Source organism: Podarcis bocagei, assembly GCF_964188305.1.
Source record: "Podarcis bocagei genome assembly, chromosome: 15".
Classification (NCBI taxonomy): domain Eukaryota; kingdom Metazoa; phylum Chordata; class Lepidosauria; order Squamata; family Lacertidae; genus Podarcis; species Podarcis bocagei.
The window spans coordinates 6476753-6494624 of NC_138141.1; the positions used below are offsets into that span (position 1 = coordinate 6476753).

A 17872-nucleotide genomic window follows, 5' to 3' on the forward strand; every position below is an offset into this window, starting at 1 on the left:
TCCATTTTGCCTGCTGCATGTGTTGGAATGGCATACTTTTGATTTATTTAATTGGCCATTAGTCTGGGCAGGAAAGAGTATGAGTTGCAGGGCAATCAAATGAGTCAATATTGGATTCAAGGTCACTCTTTGTCACACAGCCCTGCTTTACTGGGGAATGTCATGAGGGGTGCCCTCTAGCTTGGCATGTGCTGAGCCAGTGTGGTCACAGTGTGCATGTCAAATTCATATATCCAAGGTGCTCAGGGTAAGGAGGAAGAATTGTTGCGTCCTGAGTCTTCCTTAAGGGTGTGATGGCAATGGAGTGGATCAGAAGGAATCTGCTTCTCCCTAAGAAGAGCATCCTAGGTTCAAAGTCTGGCATCTTTCGTTATAAAGGGTGTCAGATCTCAGGACTAGTAAGGAACCTCTACCACTCTCAGTCGGAGAACCCTGAACTTGTGTCCTGACGTCGTGTACAGCAGCTTCCCATAACCTTTGGGCTGCCTGTGCTAGCTGACAGCCACTCTGAAAATGGCATCTGCTACCAAGAGCACCATGCCTTTTGACACAAATACCCAGCAGCACAGCAAAACTATTTTCAGCAACCAACAGCTTGCTTCTAAGACCAACATATTGTTCAAAACGCTGTGTGACTTAAAGCCCCATAAGACCTTCCTCCCTTCACTGGTACTTGGCTTTATATTTAGACAATAATGAATTATTGGAGACACATGCCAGAGGCATGCTCAGGCAGTCAGGCACAAAAAAGAGAAGACTGGGAGAGGAAAGAACAACAACAACCCCCTACAAGAAGTGTAAGGACAGGGCAGAAATGTTCTGATGAGATTAGAAAGACTTTTTTCTTCTTCAGGGTGTCTTTTCTCAACTCATACTGAAAACAGTATTATAGTCTTAAAAGTGTGTGTGTGTGTGTGTGTGTGTGTGTGTGTGTGTGTGGTTTTTTTAAAAAGCCAGAACAATAATAACATGTAGATAAGGAAAGAGTAAGAAAAGACGATAAACAATCTGCTCTGCTTAGAAATTAGCCTCATGCACTCAATGTTTGGGAAGTAGTATAGAAATATTTGGCCAGTCAAGAGCTGTAAAACCATCAGTGTTGAGAATGCCCTCCACTGACACTTTGGCATGGAGGAGATACCGAGACCGGGTAACACCAAGTGGACAACCACTGTTTGGCAATAGCCATCCATGTTAACATTATAGAAGGATGAGGCAAGGTGAATGCAATTTATATCCAGGAACCAATGTCTGTTGGGTACCTGGATAGAGGGGGCCAAGTGCACAGAAACCTCACACTTTTGTGTGACTGGAACATGATCTACTGTCACATCTACTACTACATCCACTGTGACACCCCCCTTCATGGAAGCATACCCATTAAATGTCATCTTCAGTCTGAAAAGGGTTAGCCAGCCCTGATAAAATGCATTCCTGTTCCTCGTCCATTATTTCTGCAGGGACAAGAGTAGCATAAAGGGATCAATGCAGGTTTTGAACAGGGGAGGGAAGGCAGAAGGAAGGACTGTATTTTATGTGGTTTTCTTATAGTTCCTTTCTTTTCATATCTCATAATAACTGGAGATCTAGATACTCCTGAAGAAAAACTATCAGTGGGTGGCATCTTCTATAAATGCTTCTAAATATCTAGGAGATTAAAATAAAAAATAAAACTAGACTGCTACACATGCCTACAATCTCAGGTGCTTCTTGACATTTGCAGCTTGGGGCAAATTAAGGCACACCGACATCTAACCATTAGCGGTTGTCAAAAGTGCACTACATACTCAGAACCAGCATGAGGTAGTGGACATACACAGGTTCATCAGTCAGTTCACCATTTGCTTCAGGAAAAGCTACTTTCTCTCCCTGTGTCTATTTTCCAATGCTAAACTAAAGTAATAACAAGTGCAGACTTTGGAATGAAATATTGCTGTCTGTGTGTGCCATGTTATGAGATACTACTCTGTAAGCACTAAACATGAGAATGGATGAGGCAAAATTTCGAAGGCATTAAGGAAACCATCTCCCACATGACCAAAATCCTCGAGACTATGGGTGATATTCAACTAAGTTTTATTCAGAGTAGATTTATTGAAGTTAATGGACCTAATTTCAAGGGATCTACCCTGAGTAAAAGTTAGTTGATTACCACACAGTTGCACTATTGGGCATTATTGCACTTGAATGCCTCAACTCCAAGTAAGCTTACAACCTAGTTTTCATGCTAAAAGAGCATAAATATGTGTAACAATGGAGCCTTTTTGCAATCACAGTTTTTGTCATGAGGAAGCTGTCGGGGTTGGGGTGGGGTGGGGGTTTGACATTTCACTTACTCCAGACTTTCCGGTGTTCCAAGCTATTTTTTGCATCCTCAAGATTTCCTCGTATATGCACTCTAAAATGGTAAAGTTTGTCCTTGTGGAAGAACCAATGTAGATATCATTCTGAAATTTGGCAGGCTTCACTCCCTCAGAAGGGGTGGCCATACCTGGAAATGGCATCCACTTCTGGCAGAAAAAAATTGTCCCTTGTTAAATAAAAAATAAATGTGCAAAACAAAAACAACACACACCTCAAACTTTGGGTGCATCTTCTTACATTTGGGTTGAGGTTAATCCACTTGGGAGGGATGCAAATTTCATCCATTTCTGGGGAAAGGGAAGCATTGTTATAGACATTTTTTGATTCACAATGATAGTAAATGGTGGGTGGGCACAGAGCTTCCCTTTTAACAGATCTAATTCAGTCCCAAATAATGATTCAAATGGGAAAACACAGAGTGACTCCAAGGCAGACTGGGGTGCAAGACAGACCCTTAGCTACAGGTATAAGGGTATAAGTCAAATCATGTGGCCAATGCACACAGCTATCATTAGGATGTATGGGGTACAAGCAGCAAAGGATTGCTGCAAGTTGGGGTGGGTTGGCCCAGAGGGATCTTTGACTGCAACAGGAAGGAGAGGCAAGACAGGTCATGAAAAAGCCTGAGTCCTACCTGACTGCTGTCTGCGTCTTCCTGGCAGAAAGTAGGTCCAACACCATGGCTGTCCTTTCTACCTAATGTCCCATCCCACAGCATAAATGCTCACCCTGTGTGGTGTGAGTGGTGCTTCTCAAGTGGTTTTCCTCCAGGAAAGCAGCTTGTGAAACAGCACTATGCAGGACTGGATCCTCACTTAGCAGCTTTTAAGCAGGAGGCTCTGATTCTACATGGTGCCATGCACCCCCACATTTTAAGGGTTTGTAAATCTTTTAAAAATCCTTAGCCCCAACTCCCATATTGTTTGAGAGATGAATCCAGAGGGCAAAAGGCAAACTGGCCTGATTGCAGTTCAGGGCCATGGAGTGGATTATGGTGGCAGTATCTGTGCATAGCCCTAGCTAACATATAGCCCCAAATAATTAGTTTCTACTACAACTCATGCCTGAGATTAATTTGGAAAGTCAGTATCACCCCACACTTTCCAGTGGCAAAATTCTCGGGGATAATAGAGGGTTAGATCTGAATGTGGTACAGCAATCATAATATGTTAGCATTAAGCAAATATAAGAACAGAGATATCCAATGTAATTTGTTTATTTGGGTGATCTGGTTACATAGTTTACATCTGTCAATGACAGCTTCGTCAAGACTAACCCTGCATTCCTATACAGAAGTATAGCTCCATAGTGTTCAATGGGACTTCCTCTCAGAGAAGGATGCAATCCTAACCCCTCTTGCCTAAGAGTAAGCCCCACTGAATTAAATACTTCAGAGTAGGCATGGAACAGGTGCACTGTGTGTATAGGATTTTAACCTACGGGCATTAATGCCCAGCTGAACTTGATAGAAGTAGACATCAATACATCACTAGTTCCCAGGTGGTTTCATCTGGTTATGATCCAGGTTTGACAAACTTACACCACCTTTACACCATACAATTCAAGTACTATGATACATCTTTAAACAGTCATGGCTTCCCTAAAAGAATCATGGGAGCTGTTGTTAAAAGACCCCCTATTCTGCTCCCAGAGCTACAATTTCAGGTTAGTTTAAGAATTAATACCTTTTCATAACGAACTCTTGGAATCATAGCTCTGTGAGGGGAGAGGAGGGTTTCCTAACAACTCTCAGCACCCTTTAGAAACTACAGCTCCCACAATTCTTTGGAGGAAGCCATGCTTATTTAAAGTGGTGTTATAGTGATTTAGAGGTATGGTGTGAATGTGCCCTCACACCTGCCTAGCTAGAGGAAACCTGGTTACCATTAGCTCAGGAGTGGGAACCTGTAGCCCTCAAGAAGAAGTGGGATTTCCACTCCCATCAGCTTGAGCCAGCACGGCCCTAGATAGGATGAGAATTGTAATCTAGCAACACCAGAAGGGTCACAGGTTTCCCACTCAGGTTTTAGACAATGCTGGGGATCTGCTACAGGCAAAAAACTCCAAGTTAAATAGTGTGTGACGATAATGCATGGTGAACAGTGTTCAGCTCTATGGGACAAGGGTATTCATAGTAAGCTTTCCATCTTGCTTGGCTTCTGTCCAGCACCTGAGGGATGGTACACCCTAATCTCCTAAACAATTAGTTTGAAGTGCATTTAGTCATTTCTTCTTTTTAAGCAATCCCATTTCTTTGCAGAGTGAAAATTAGAGTGGAGAAGGGGCATGGAGAAATAAATTTCAAATCTCAGAGCTATTCACTTGGTGAAGCAAATGGTGCTTCACACTCAGAGGATCTGGAAAGTTAATTTCTAGCTGAATTATGTGCTGTCGCTGTATAATATTCCTTATTGTATATTACTGACAATGGGTTATGCTTTCAAGGAATAGGAACCATTGTCATAAATATAAAAAATATAATGGAGGAAATTTTGAATTGTCTTTGTCCAGGAGCAAATTTCCCTTGGATGTAGAGAATGTATGTGGGTCTTAGATTGTTTCATATGCAGCATAGCAGTCAGCAGGATGATAAATAACAGAGAAAGCACACCTCTTTTAAACATGAAAAAGCTGCATTCTCCCCAAAATGCTGATAAACGTATTTCTCCCTAAGCTGAAAGGATAATGTTTTCTCAGCCTGTGAGGTATCTCTTCAAACAAATAGTAAATCAGTCAAAATTAATACAAGAGGATGTCTCTAATGCAGCAATGACAGCAATTGTGGCTAGCAGTGATGAATTGTGAAAATAATGATCCCTATTGTCTCCTGCAGCGAGGAGGTGAATGGTCTTCCCGGTCTCTGAAGGAGAGTAGGCAGGCAGGAAGGGAGGCAGGGAGAGACCCAGCATTTAAGTCAACAGTCAAGCTAAGGATGGGGAATAAATTCAATTCAGTTTGCTTTTAAAAGCAAACCTACGTAATTTGCACTTTCTGAAGCAATAAGCAAACTGAAACACAGCCATCCTTTGAAATTCACACTTCTCTGAATTTTGCGATCTATTTTTTCCCTGTCAAATAAAGTGTACAAAAATGCATATACTAGGTGTGCATAACAGTGCATATTGCATGCAAATATTGCATGCAAAAACAAGTATATTTGGAGAAATTCACACCAAAATGTTGATATAGTTTCAGAAAAGCTTTTTTTAATCAAGCTGATGTGGGCATGTGGACAGCTGAACTGAAGATTTGAAAATAAAAAATGGAGAGATTTTCCCAAGCCACGGCTAAGAGCAACTTGGAAACTCAGTGTCCCCACCTTTCCAAAAACAAAACACACACGAATAAGTGAGTGAGATCTGGGTCAAGCACAATGATCACACAGAACTATTGGTGCTTCAAGCACACCTGATTTTTATTTTTCTATTATCTAAAACTGTGGTGCAATTACAGCACAATACTCCCATGATTTTCTGGGTTAACAGGGTTGGAAATGGATTTATCTGGAAGCAATTTACATGGAAATGAGCACTAAATTTTCACTAGATTCTGCTAGATTTCCATAAGTAGTGTTTAAATTGTGTGAAAAATCACTTAAAATGAAAAAATTAACAGATAAAGAAATATTGGGAAATTGAATACAGTGTTGTCTGAATTCAGCTTAAATTTGCAAACACACCACTGACTTGTGGACCAAGTCTACCAGTGAGGCAACAAGCACACAAGCACATCCTGTCAACTGCAGTGTGCAGGATGGATGATATATAAGAAGGCTTTCTAAGTCCATTTCTCAGAAAGCCCATGAAACATGGCCAATGGTCAGGGACGATGGGAGTTGTAGTCCAGCAACATCTGAAGGGCCACACTGATCCCACTCCCATGATGTGTTTCACCTCACCTGTATGCCAAGGCGGGACCAGTAGGAGAGCCACCACCTCAGGCCATGTAAGATGCACTGTACTTGGACTTTGCAGGAATATTTTGCCACAGTATTGCCCAAATCTTGGGTGAATTGGTAGCGGGTGGTGGCAGCTACAAGTAATGGAGAAGCACTGCAGGGTGGCCTTGCCTCTGTGGCATCTCAGCACATTTGTTACAGGGAAATCTCAGTCATAATAAATAACAAGATGAAAGATGAAAAAATCTTTTTTAATAATTCCAGTGGCACCTTTAAGATCAACTAAATATAAGCTTTCACTGTATGAGCTGTTGTTTGTAATATACTAAGGAAAATCTTAGGTTTAAGAAAGAGATTGTTACCCATAGAGTAAAGGCTCTTCAGATAAGCATTATTTGCAATCAGATTTATGGTGCAAGTGTCACTCTGATGCTCCTGCAGACTTCTGATAGCTCTACAGAAACTTCGAGAAACAGTTATGACATTTATGTGTATTACTAGCATTACTTATATTTGTTTGGTGATTGTCATTTTGCTGATTTTCTCATTAAAAAATAATCAGAGTACTAAGGTCCACTGGGAGGCCATCAGACTGCAGCAACACTCTTAATGTGGAGTAGATGTTAGTCTGAGCCTCAAGGGAACCAAATACATGATTGGAAAAATGGTAAGCAATTACTTTATTTGGATAAATGAACCTAACTAAGCATTTAATCAAACAGGGTAACAGCCAACAATAATTTGGGAGATAAAATAACTCATTTCCATCAATGCATTGATGGAATACTGCCATTTATTTGGAATCCCAAGCTACGGATTCTAGAAGAGTTGTCATAGAGTTAGAGTTCACCCTTAACACCTTAGTGGGTGATTGGTCCCATCTGAAAACACAATGGAATTAAATAACAGTGGTTGGATTCAGATGTGATGGAAAACTGTGGTTCACCACTGTGAGCATGAGCCACAGGTTGTTTGGTTCTAAACAACAGCTGCAGCAATTTGACAGATATGACAATCAGAGAGATTCAAAGCGAAGGAGGGCAAGGTTTAGCATTCTGGTAAGGAAATGCATCCAGCACCCTGGACAGTTCCATGCAGGGCTTAGATGGGGCTCCAGTTGCTTGGTCCCTGCTCTAGCCAACCTAGCAGTTTGAAAGCACGTCAAAGTGCAAGTAGCTAAATAGGTACCGCTCCGGCAGGAAGGTAAACGGTGTTTCCGTGCGCTGCTCTGGTTCGCCAGAAGCAACTTAGTCATGCTGGCCACATGACCTGGAAGCTGTACGCCAGCTCCCTCGGCCAATAAAGCGAGATGAGCGGTGCAACCCCAGAGTCGGTCATGACTGGACCTAATGGTCAGGGGTCCCTTTACCTTTACCTAAGGAAATGCATCCAGCACCTTGGAGAGTTCCATGCAGGGCTTAGACTGGGTATGCCAAGAGCAGACCTCAAACATTATTTCAGCACCAATAAACATCAAGTAAAGGTAAAGGGACCTCTGACCATTAGGCCCAGTTGCAGACGACTCTGGGGTTGGGGCACTCATCTCGCATTACTGGCCAAGGAAGCCGGTGAACAGTTTCCGTGCCATGTGGCCAACATGACTAAGCTGTTTCTGGTGAACCAGAGCAGTGCACGGAAACGCCATTTACCTTCCTGCCGGACAAGCTTTAAATAGGAGCTGCACTTTTGTATGAGTTGCCAGTTCTGCCTTCAATGAGAGAAGCCTCATTTTTAATAGCTCATTATTTTTAAAATATGCCTCCTTGTTTAAGTGGCTTAATTTACTCTTAACAGTCACCAGCTCCATCAGAGAGGATGGGTTCTACTAGTATTACTGAGCTGGAGACCACAGAGGCAGACAACACAACTGATGTTGAATCCTGATAAGGTGAATGCATGTTGAGTAAGTTGTTCCTAAATCTGGGGGCTATGGATTAACCTGTTTTAGATTAACCTGTCTTAGATTGCACTCCCTCTGAAGGGATAGGTACATAGTATTGAGGTGATTGTGAATCTATCTCTATCACTGAAGCGCTAGACAACCATAATGACAAGGAGCACCAATTATCAACTTTGGATGGCCTTCCAGCAATGACTAACAGGGATAGCCTAGCAACTGGGATCCATGTGCTGATAGCATCAAGACTGTATTATTGCAGTACACATTATGTGGTGATACCCTTATATTTGGCTTGCAAGCTGCAGCAGGCACAGAATGCAGTGGCTAGGTTGCTATGTGAGGTTTCCTACAATGGACACATGAGACCAATGTTAAAGGCACTGCATCAGCTGCCAATTAGCTGCCAAGTCAAGTATAATGTGTTGGTTTTTCATGAATGTCTACTTCACACTGTTTTTGTTTGGTTTTATTTTAAATGTATCTGCTCTTTTGTGTTTTTGTTTTTGCTGTTCTTATTGCACACCCCTGCTGCTGCTGCTGCTGCTGCTACTGTTGCTGATATAATATGCAATGCACTTCAAACCAAATGAAACAAAACCTAGTGAAACAAGAAGTTCATAGCAGTATATAGCACTCATTTTAAAGGGGTCCCATAGTGCAGATTTGGGTTAAAGGTGGGTATGAAAATGCTAAAGAGCATTGTCTTTAAGGTCAAATCATGTCAAGACTTGACACTCACTGCCAAGGAAAATCTAAGACAATAGTTCCCACATGACATCCCATGTCTGTTACTAACATAAAGGGGGGGGATAAAGGTAGCTTCACTGTTGATTCAGTTGGAAGTGTGCAGTTTTGTTTTAGCCTTTAGTCACACAAAGATTTTTGTTTCTACTTTAGAGACCCCACAGAGATTTAGTTCTACAAAAGCCACAGCCTTTGGGTAATGATTGGATGAAATATTCCTACAAAGAAGATTCCACCCCCCTGCAGCTTTTATACTTTACTGACATGGATGACTCCAGAGCCACCCATTCAGCACCACAGGAAGGGGTGCCTGCTTTGTTTCTCCTGGATTAAAGAATACTTTGGCACGCTTTTACCAGTCTGAGCATTTGATGACCAAAAAATAAAATAAAAATGTATCTATGTGTCGGGGCAGGGGAGATAATTGCACAGATGCAAACAAAGACGGGGATGGCGGTAAATGAATTTTACAAGTAAAAGAGCTGTTTGTGTTGTTGACTGCAAATATGATGCTGCAGGTGCAATAAGGCATCCTTTTGTGAAGACAGAAAAGAATTAACCAGAGGCAAAGGGAAGAGATAAAGCTGATCTTTAAAGGATGAATATGTAGAAAGTGCCTTTGAGCTTTTCTGGTACACTAGATTATTCTAACAATAAAATGAAATGAAATAAGGCAACCTGCTTAGAATAACAAGCCCACATCATCCCCAGTGTAAGCCACTGTAAGACATTGCTGCATCTCTTGTGTTGATGATTTCGTCTAGTCTTGCAGGTGTTTCATTCATTACTGCGCTGGTGTTGTGTAGTGATTAGAGTGATGTTGTTGTATCCAACTAAGTTCTACTTGGAGTAGATCCATTGAAATTAATGTACCTAAATTAGTCATGTCCATTGATTTCAATGTGTCTGCTCTGAGTAGAACTAGCACTGAATGCAACCACTGAACCCAGGCTTCAAAGATGTACAAAGCAATCCTTGCTTCAGCCTCAAAGATTTCTGGGTGGTTTTGTGATGGCCATTAGAATACAAGCAGAGCTTGCTGGCTCAGGGTAATGTCCCATTTAGTCCAGCATCCTGCTCTCATAGTAGCCAAATGGACGCCAGTGGTAAACTTACAAGCAGGATTTAAGAACAAGAACACTCTTCCCTCGTGTGCTTTCCAGCAACTGGCATTCAGAAACATTACTGACTCAAACTGTGAAGGCAGAGCATAGCCATCATTGCTAGAAGCCTTTATGGCTGGCTAGTAGCTAGAAGTGACTATCTGTTAACCTAGCCCACTGGGTTGTTTTGAGTCTTAATAAAAGACATGAAAAATATGTCCTCCAGATGGAATAAAAATGTAATTAAAATGTATTACACAAAATGTAGAACTAGCCCCTTCTTGGCTGGTTGATTTTAACACTAACAGAATTAACTCACGTTAACTCTTAAGTCACAAAGTGCTTCCTGTCATCAAATCTCCTACTTGGTGAGTTTGGAGGTTGAATCTGATGTGCGCTGAGCCTGAATTTCTCTCAAGTGAACTGTAATATTCTCATAATTTAAATTCAGTTTGATTACAAGTTAATTTGTAGCTTGTGCGCACAAACATTCAGCATGACTAAGTATAAATCACCACCACCATCTTTGTACATGCTCAGATGTTGATTCCTGTAGCCTTGGAACTATAACCATTCCATGTGAAATTATTTTACTTTAAGTTTTTAGTAGCTATTTGACCAACAAACCCAACAGTTTTAAAATGTGGATCTGAAATCTTTCAACAATCCATCACATTTCAAGGGGAAGAAGTGTAGCATGCAAAACATGGGCACACGTGGAACCAGCCAATCAAAACATACAACTGAAACTCATTAAGGCAGAGTAAGATAACTGTCTTGGCACAGATGCTCAGAAGCAGCAGGAGCAACCCTTACCTATTTATCTTGAATCCCCTACCATTCATCTTTGTTGCCACATGGCCTCTTCTGCCCCCCGCTCCATAAAAGCTGCTGCCTCAGGTGTGGTGGAGAATGTCATCCCATCACCACAGCTGAAATAAGAGTCAAACTACCAGCCCACTTAGCTTCTGTATATGGAGTTGTGAGGGGAACCATATTGTCTGTCTTAGGCAGCAAAATCTATTTGGCAAGACCTGTGATGCGAATATGCAGCTATGCACTTACATTTCATTTCTCCAAGTACCTCCTTACAATAAATCAGTCCTAGTGAAAATTCTCCCTCCCTTTGTCCCCGCCTTTGCCCAATACTGACACTGTCTGATCTATACTCTCTCAGCTTTCTTCCCATTTGGCAAGTTGGTAACAAAAACTGAGAGCTGAAACATTTGGATGCATCATATATTGTAAATTATGGTTATAGTTCTGTTGCACTGTTACAACCTATTTATTAGGTTGAGCATATCCTGCCTGTTTACTGTGTTCATAGACCCAAAGTGCCTGCAGGAAAGAGGGAAATGGGTGGATAATCAAAATATGGAATACTAAAAAGGTCAGCAGCATACTGAGCAGTTCTTGAACTCCCAAAATATACAAGGTGGAAACAAATTGATATTTGGTATTTTTCAAATGAGAGTGAGAGAGAGAGAATGGAACAGAGTGAATAAAACACACACACATGGACCATAAACTCATCTGATAGATAAAGGCTGTGAACCCAAAGACCACAGTCTTCCCAGCAGCAGCTGTAGTGTACCCTGAAAATGGGGACGAAATGGCACTTACACTGCTCACTTTAGGGCAGAAAGGTGAGAGTCACAAAACCTAGCAAACATTGCTAGTTCTGGGAAGAGAAGATTTACATGGTTCCATAGGAGCCAACCCATAACAACCTAGCCAACCCAGTCCCTTTGGCCATAACAATAAAATATTTGAGGGGGCTGCCTCTCCCAAAAGGTAATGGGCACTGCCATTCAAATGGTATGCATGTGCTGCGTCATGGGATCGATTATGTGGGGTGGGGTTTACCTCCTCCCCCCAAAATATATTTTATTCAGGTTGGCACCCCAGTTCCAGACTCTGACTTCCGTCAGCTTCGGCCCAGAGTCTCCATTGTCTTTCCTACCCACCTCCCACCCCCACCCCCAATCAGGCTAAGGCCAAGAAAAGTGCTATTTTGGGTGATGTTTTAATGCTGAACATGGGCATTCCTGTATACAGTGGTACCTCGGGTTAAGAACTTAATTCGTTCTGGAGGTCCGTTCTTAACCTAAAACTGTTCTTAACCTGAAGCACCACTTTAGCTAATGGGGCCTCCTGCTGCCGCCGCACCGCCACTGCGCGATTTCTGTTCTCATCCTGAAGCAAAGTTCTTAACCCGAGGTACTATTTCTGGGTTAGTGGACCTCTGTGGCAAGTGTGTGTGCGTATGTGCACACGTGTGCATGTGTGCATCATTAACATAAGGCTGTCAGTGTCTACTAGCCATGATGACTATGTTCTGCCCCTACTGTCAGGGGCAGTATGTCTCTGAATACCAGTTGCTGGGAATCACAAGTTGGGAGTACACTGTTGCACTCATGTCCTGCTTGCAGGCTTCCCATAGGCATCTGGTTAGCTATTGTGAGAACAGCATGTTCACTAGATGGATCACTGGCTGAATCCAGTAGGTCTCTTCTTATGTTATTATTAGCTTCATTTCCAATACAGGACCATAACTTGGAAATCCAAAATCTGGGAAGCATTTTGGTTTGAGGGGAACTTTTGGAAGCATTGCAAAGAGCAACTGAGAATTATCAGATGAGCTATCACACACACACACATGAGCAATGGTGAATATTAGTCCTTTGGCTTTGCCTGCTGTGTGATCACCTGCCTGATAGATGGGAGGTCATATCAGCAAAGCAGAGACTCATTCATCAATTAAGTCTATTTGTCCTTGCAGTCTGGATATCCAGGGACTGCTGATTGTCAGCCCTGGAAGACACAGTATGGATTGGGGTGAGAAGAGATGTGTGAAAAATACAAATAGTTTCTTGGGGTTTACTTCTATTGTTAACTGGTGTTGGGATAAACTCATTGTACTTACTGAAAAGAGAATAACAAATAAAGGTGAAGATGTGTGAAACTTCCCCTCTCCCCTGCACCCATATTATGTCTGCAAAAAACATAAGCAAATCCATTTCTCTAGTGACAATATGGTGTTTTGCTAGGTTGAAATATGTTGGGTTATTCTTGGATGATTGCATTAAAGACTTTTTAATAGCATGTTTGGGATGGTCCCTTCTGTTTTCTGCAACATGGTAAGAGTAATCAAACAAGCTAATCTTGAAGAGCTTTTATACTGCAGGACCATGGAATGGACTGGTGATGTCAGTTGTTCCTTCCAGAACACCAGAAGAAGATGAAGAAGATGAAGATGACAAAGATGATGATGATGATGAAGAAGAAGAAGAAGAAGAAGAAGAAGAAGAAGAAGAAGAAGAAGAAGAAATTTATATGCCACTCTTCCTCCAAGAAATTCAAGGATTGTCTTCCTCTCCACATTATCCTCACAACAATTCTGTAAGGAAAGTTAAACTGACTGGCCCAGTATCACCCAGTGAGCTTCATGCCTGAGTGGGAATTTGAATCCTAGTCTTCCAAAGCCCATTCACCTTACTACCTAGTGAACAACACATGAAGAGAAAAAAATAGTAGCTGCTTCACACTTGTGAGTCAAGGACCCGCCACCCGCTTGAGGATAAGAAAGACAGGAGGGCGCAGTATATTATGTTAATGGGCTAAAGAAGGCCACAACTTTATTGATTACAGCATGTGAGTGGTATTGGCTAAGGCAGTGTTTCCCAACCTTTTTTGGGCAAAGGCACACTTGTTTCATGAAAAAAATCTCAAGGCACACCACCATTAGAAAATGTTTAAAAAATTAACTCTGTGCCTATATTGACTACCCTATTTTTCGCCCTATAGGACGCACCGGCCCATAGGACGTACCTAGATTTTGGGGGGGAAATAAAGGGAAAAAAATTATTCCCCCCCCCCCAGACGCGGGGCTGGGGCGGGAGAAGCCCGAGCTTCCCCCGACCCCAGCCCCCAGAATGGGAGCCAGAGTGGCTCCCGGAGCTTGCGGGACTGGGGGTGGGGGAAGCCCGAGCTTCCCCCACCCCCAGCCCCCAGAAAGGGTCCGAGAGTGATGGCAAAGGTGAGCGCACCTTTGCCATTGCTCCCGGAGCTTGCAGGAGCTGGGGGTGGTGGAAGCCAGAGCTTCCCCCGCCCCCAGCCCCCAGAAAGGGTCCGAGAGCGATGGCGAAGGTGAGCGCACCTTTGCCATTGCTCCCGGAGCTTGCAGGAGCTGGGGGCGGGGGAAGCCGGAGCTTCTCCCGTCCCCAGCCCGCAGAGCAGGTCGGAGAGCGATGGCGAAGGTGTGCGCACCTTCGCCATCGCTCTCGGGGCTTGGGAGGCTGCGGGCGGGGGAAGCCGGAGCTTCTCCCGTCCCCAGCCCGCAGAGCAGGTCGGAGAGCGATGGCGAAGGTGTGCGCACCTTCGCCATCGCTCTGGGACCTTGCGCGGGCTGGGGGCGGGGGAAGCCGGAGCTTCTCCCGTCCCCAGCCCGCAGAGCAGGTCGGAGAGCGATGGCGAAGGTGTGCGCACCTTCGCCATCGCTCTGGGACCTTGCGCGGGCTGGGGGCGGGGGAAGCCGGAGCTTCTCCCGTCCCCAGCCCGCAGAGCAGGTCGGAGAGCGATGGCGAAGGTGTGCGCACCTTCGCCATCGCTCTGGGACCTTGCGCGGGCTGGGGGCGGGGGAAGCCGGAGCTTCCCCCCTCCCCAGCCCCCCGAACAGGTCAGAGAGCGATGGCGATGGTGTGCGCACGTTCGCCATCGCTCTCGGGACTTGGGAGGCTGCGGGCGGAGGAAGCTGGAGCTTCCCCCGACCCCAGCCCCCCGAACGGGTTGGAGAGCGATGGCAAAGGTGCGCGCAGCTTTGGCATCGCTCTGGGAGCTTGCGCTGCTGGGGGGATAGCTTCCTTAAGCCTGGAGAGCAAGAGGGGTCGGTGCGCACCGACCCCTCTCGCTCTCCAGGCTTCAGCGAAAGCCTGCATTCGCGGCGATGGGATGTGGGAGCTCGCTCGCTCGCCGCCCGGCGTGTGCTCGCCGCCGGCGCCCCGCCTCTCGCCGCCCGACTCGCCCGCCTCCCTCCCACGGCACACTAGGCAACGTCTCACGGCACACTAGTGTGCCGCGGAACACCGGTTGGGAAACACTGGGCTAAGGCACTGGATAAAACCATAGAGTGTGACTCCACCCCCTCAGGAAGGGGTGAGTCTATCAAGGGTTATCCACCAGTAGGAGGAGCCTGTTGGTGCAAATACAACTGTAAGCTCCCCCTGATGTCACCGGGGGTCGTGCCATGGCCCTAGTCACCAGCAAGGGCATCGGACAGGATCCACGAATGCCGGATTCCTTTAACGAAATACCCATAAAGTGGAGGGGTGGGCAATGTCCACACCCTGCCCTCCAATACACCAACATATTCCAATGCCTAACCGTCAATACCCGAAAAGTTGTGACGATTTGCTATGAGGTAGGCAAAAAACCAAGTGGCTGGTGCCAGCTGGATAAAAATTCCTACCAGGCCCCTTGGGCAACCAAGGTGACCAACCACAAGTCCATGGCGAGGTCAAAAACAAAGCAATGAACTAAAGGGAGGGTGGGTGGGTGATCTGACATAACCCAGCAGCGCAATGAGAGGGAAGTGCTGCTGCGGCTGCATTTGAGCGGCAAAACCCTGCCCCCAAGCCTCTGCCCGATTGGTTGGCTGCTGGGAGGTGTGGTGCAGCAGCCGGGACAACTGAGCAGGGGCTGGAAAGTCCCCTGCCAATGCGGGAAACAGCTCCCGCTCACAACTTCTTCCCTCTGGAAGGAGGAGAGGCTTTCCCTTACTTCTGCAACACCTCCAACTCTGGACTACAACTTAATTTGTTTGCAATATATATTGTGTGGAACTTAATTCATTTGCAGGTCTGATTTGTGCCCTGTTACTCCTGCTTAGCACACACCACTTAGCAATGCAGGGCTCTTCTTATGTAAAGTGCAATACACAACACTTAGCAATGCAGGAGTTCAACTTGGGATAATGAGCTACAAAGATGGGACACCAAGCAGCACCAGCTGCTGTAGAAGACTCCCCCTGCCCCCAAGTCCTTAATCACCACCTGAGATATAATGTCTCTTCTTATTTTGAGAACAGACTGCAAATATTGTAACCATGCAGCTGTGAAATGCTAGTTTTTATCCTCTCTCTCTCTCTCTGTTCCCCTCCAAGGAATCACAGTAAATTTATCAAAAGGACATACTGTACCCTGCTCTTATCTTTCGATTTATGGGGGATATTACATCAGCAGAACTGAACAAGGAAACAAAGGAAGAACACTCCTCAGATAAAACCAGTTGCCAGGAGCTCTCATGTTAACCCATTGAAGTTTGAAATAGACCACCTAGAGGAAGGTGATTTTTCTTAGATATTGCCTCTGGAACTTTGCCCAAGAGTCACAGACTTCTTCCATTAAGTTTCAGAAAATATGAATTTCTCAAGCATGCTTTTAAGGGTTTCAGCTTCAGCAAACAAATGCAGATCTTTTGAGAGTAAAACTATGTATCAGGAGGAGCCAGATGTTGGTCAGGGCCAATGGTCAGGTATGATGGGAGTCGTAATCCAAAGTCTGGAAGGCACCATGTTGGTTCCTCTTCTTCAGTCCTAGGCACTGAGGTTTTACCCACAGCGCCACCCACGTCCCACAGCTAGAACAGTATTAATCTTGCTAAGCTGTCTTAGCTATCTACTACCTCTCTGTGACAAAATTAGATGACATGTCAGTCACACAAATAGCAATTGCATAAATAGATTTAAGATAAAATTGTTGGAGGGTGATTCGGTTTGGGGCACTGACATTGAGTTTCGAGGTAAAAGGTAAAGGTAAAGGGACCCCGACCATTAGGTCCAGTAGTGTACGACTCTGGGGTTGCAGCGCTCATCTCGCTTTATTGGCCGAGGGAGCCAATAAAGCTTCCAGCTTCCAGGTCATGTGGCCAGCATGACTAAGCTGCTTCTGATGAACCAGAGCAGTGCACAGAAACACCTTTCACCTTCCCGCCAGAGTGGTACCTATTTATCTACTTGCACTTTGACGTGCTTTTGAACTGCTAGGTTGGCAGGAGCAGGGACTGAGCAATGGGAGCTCACCCCATCGTGGGGATTCAAACCGCCAACCTTCTGATCAACAAGTCCTAGGCTCTGTTGTTTAGACCACAGCACCACCTGCAATAAAATTGTTGGAGGGTGATTTGGTTTGAGGCATTGACATTGGGTTTGGAGGCTTTCATGTGATTATTTAAATTGCTGCCTTTAAAAAAAAACCTTTAGCAAAAGTAAGAATTTTGGGTTAACTTTGTGGCTTGCTAGCCACCCTGTGCCTTACTACATTACCCAGTGCAGAAAGTTGGTTGGGCCATTGCATAAGTTTCAGAGGTTAGTGGGCTGTTTAGTAGAGGCAGTCAGTGAATAAAGATATCCACTTGGTGGCAGTGATGAAGATCAAAGGAGAATAGGGTTGGTTAGCTGATTTGCTTATCTCTGCTCCTTCTCACTATGCAGGCTACAGGCTGCTCCATCACACCTGACACCTCCAATTTAAAGGATCAGGTTTAAAAGCTCAAGTTGCAAGTTTTTTGGAAGACCTCTGCCTCAGTCACTGGAGAACCACTTCCAATCATAGTAGACAGTATTAGACTATATGGTTGAGTCTGACCACATAAGGTAACTTCCCATGTTTTATGCGATAAAGGAAATACAGTCATACCTTGGTTTTCGAACAGCCTAGTTCTCGAACATTTTGTCTCCGGAACTCTGCAAATCTGGAAGTGACTGTTCCAGTTTGCAAACGATTTTTGGAAGCCAAACATCTGATGGGGCTTCCATGGCTTCCAATTGGCTGCAGGAGCTTCCTGCAGCTAATCAGAAGCTGAGCT

General features: G+C 44.5%; 1 long non-coding RNA gene across 1 annotated transcript; it reads left to right on the forward strand.

The window, feature by feature from the left end:
* Window positions 1–7101: 7101 nt before the first annotated feature.
* Window positions 7102–9310, forward strand: LOC308574023. The gene is made up of 2 exons (XR_014002306.1): window positions 7102–7320; window positions 9060–9310. It is a non-coding gene; the product is annotated as an uncharacterized lncRNA (long non-coding RNA).
* Window positions 9311–17872: the final 8562 nt, after the last annotated feature.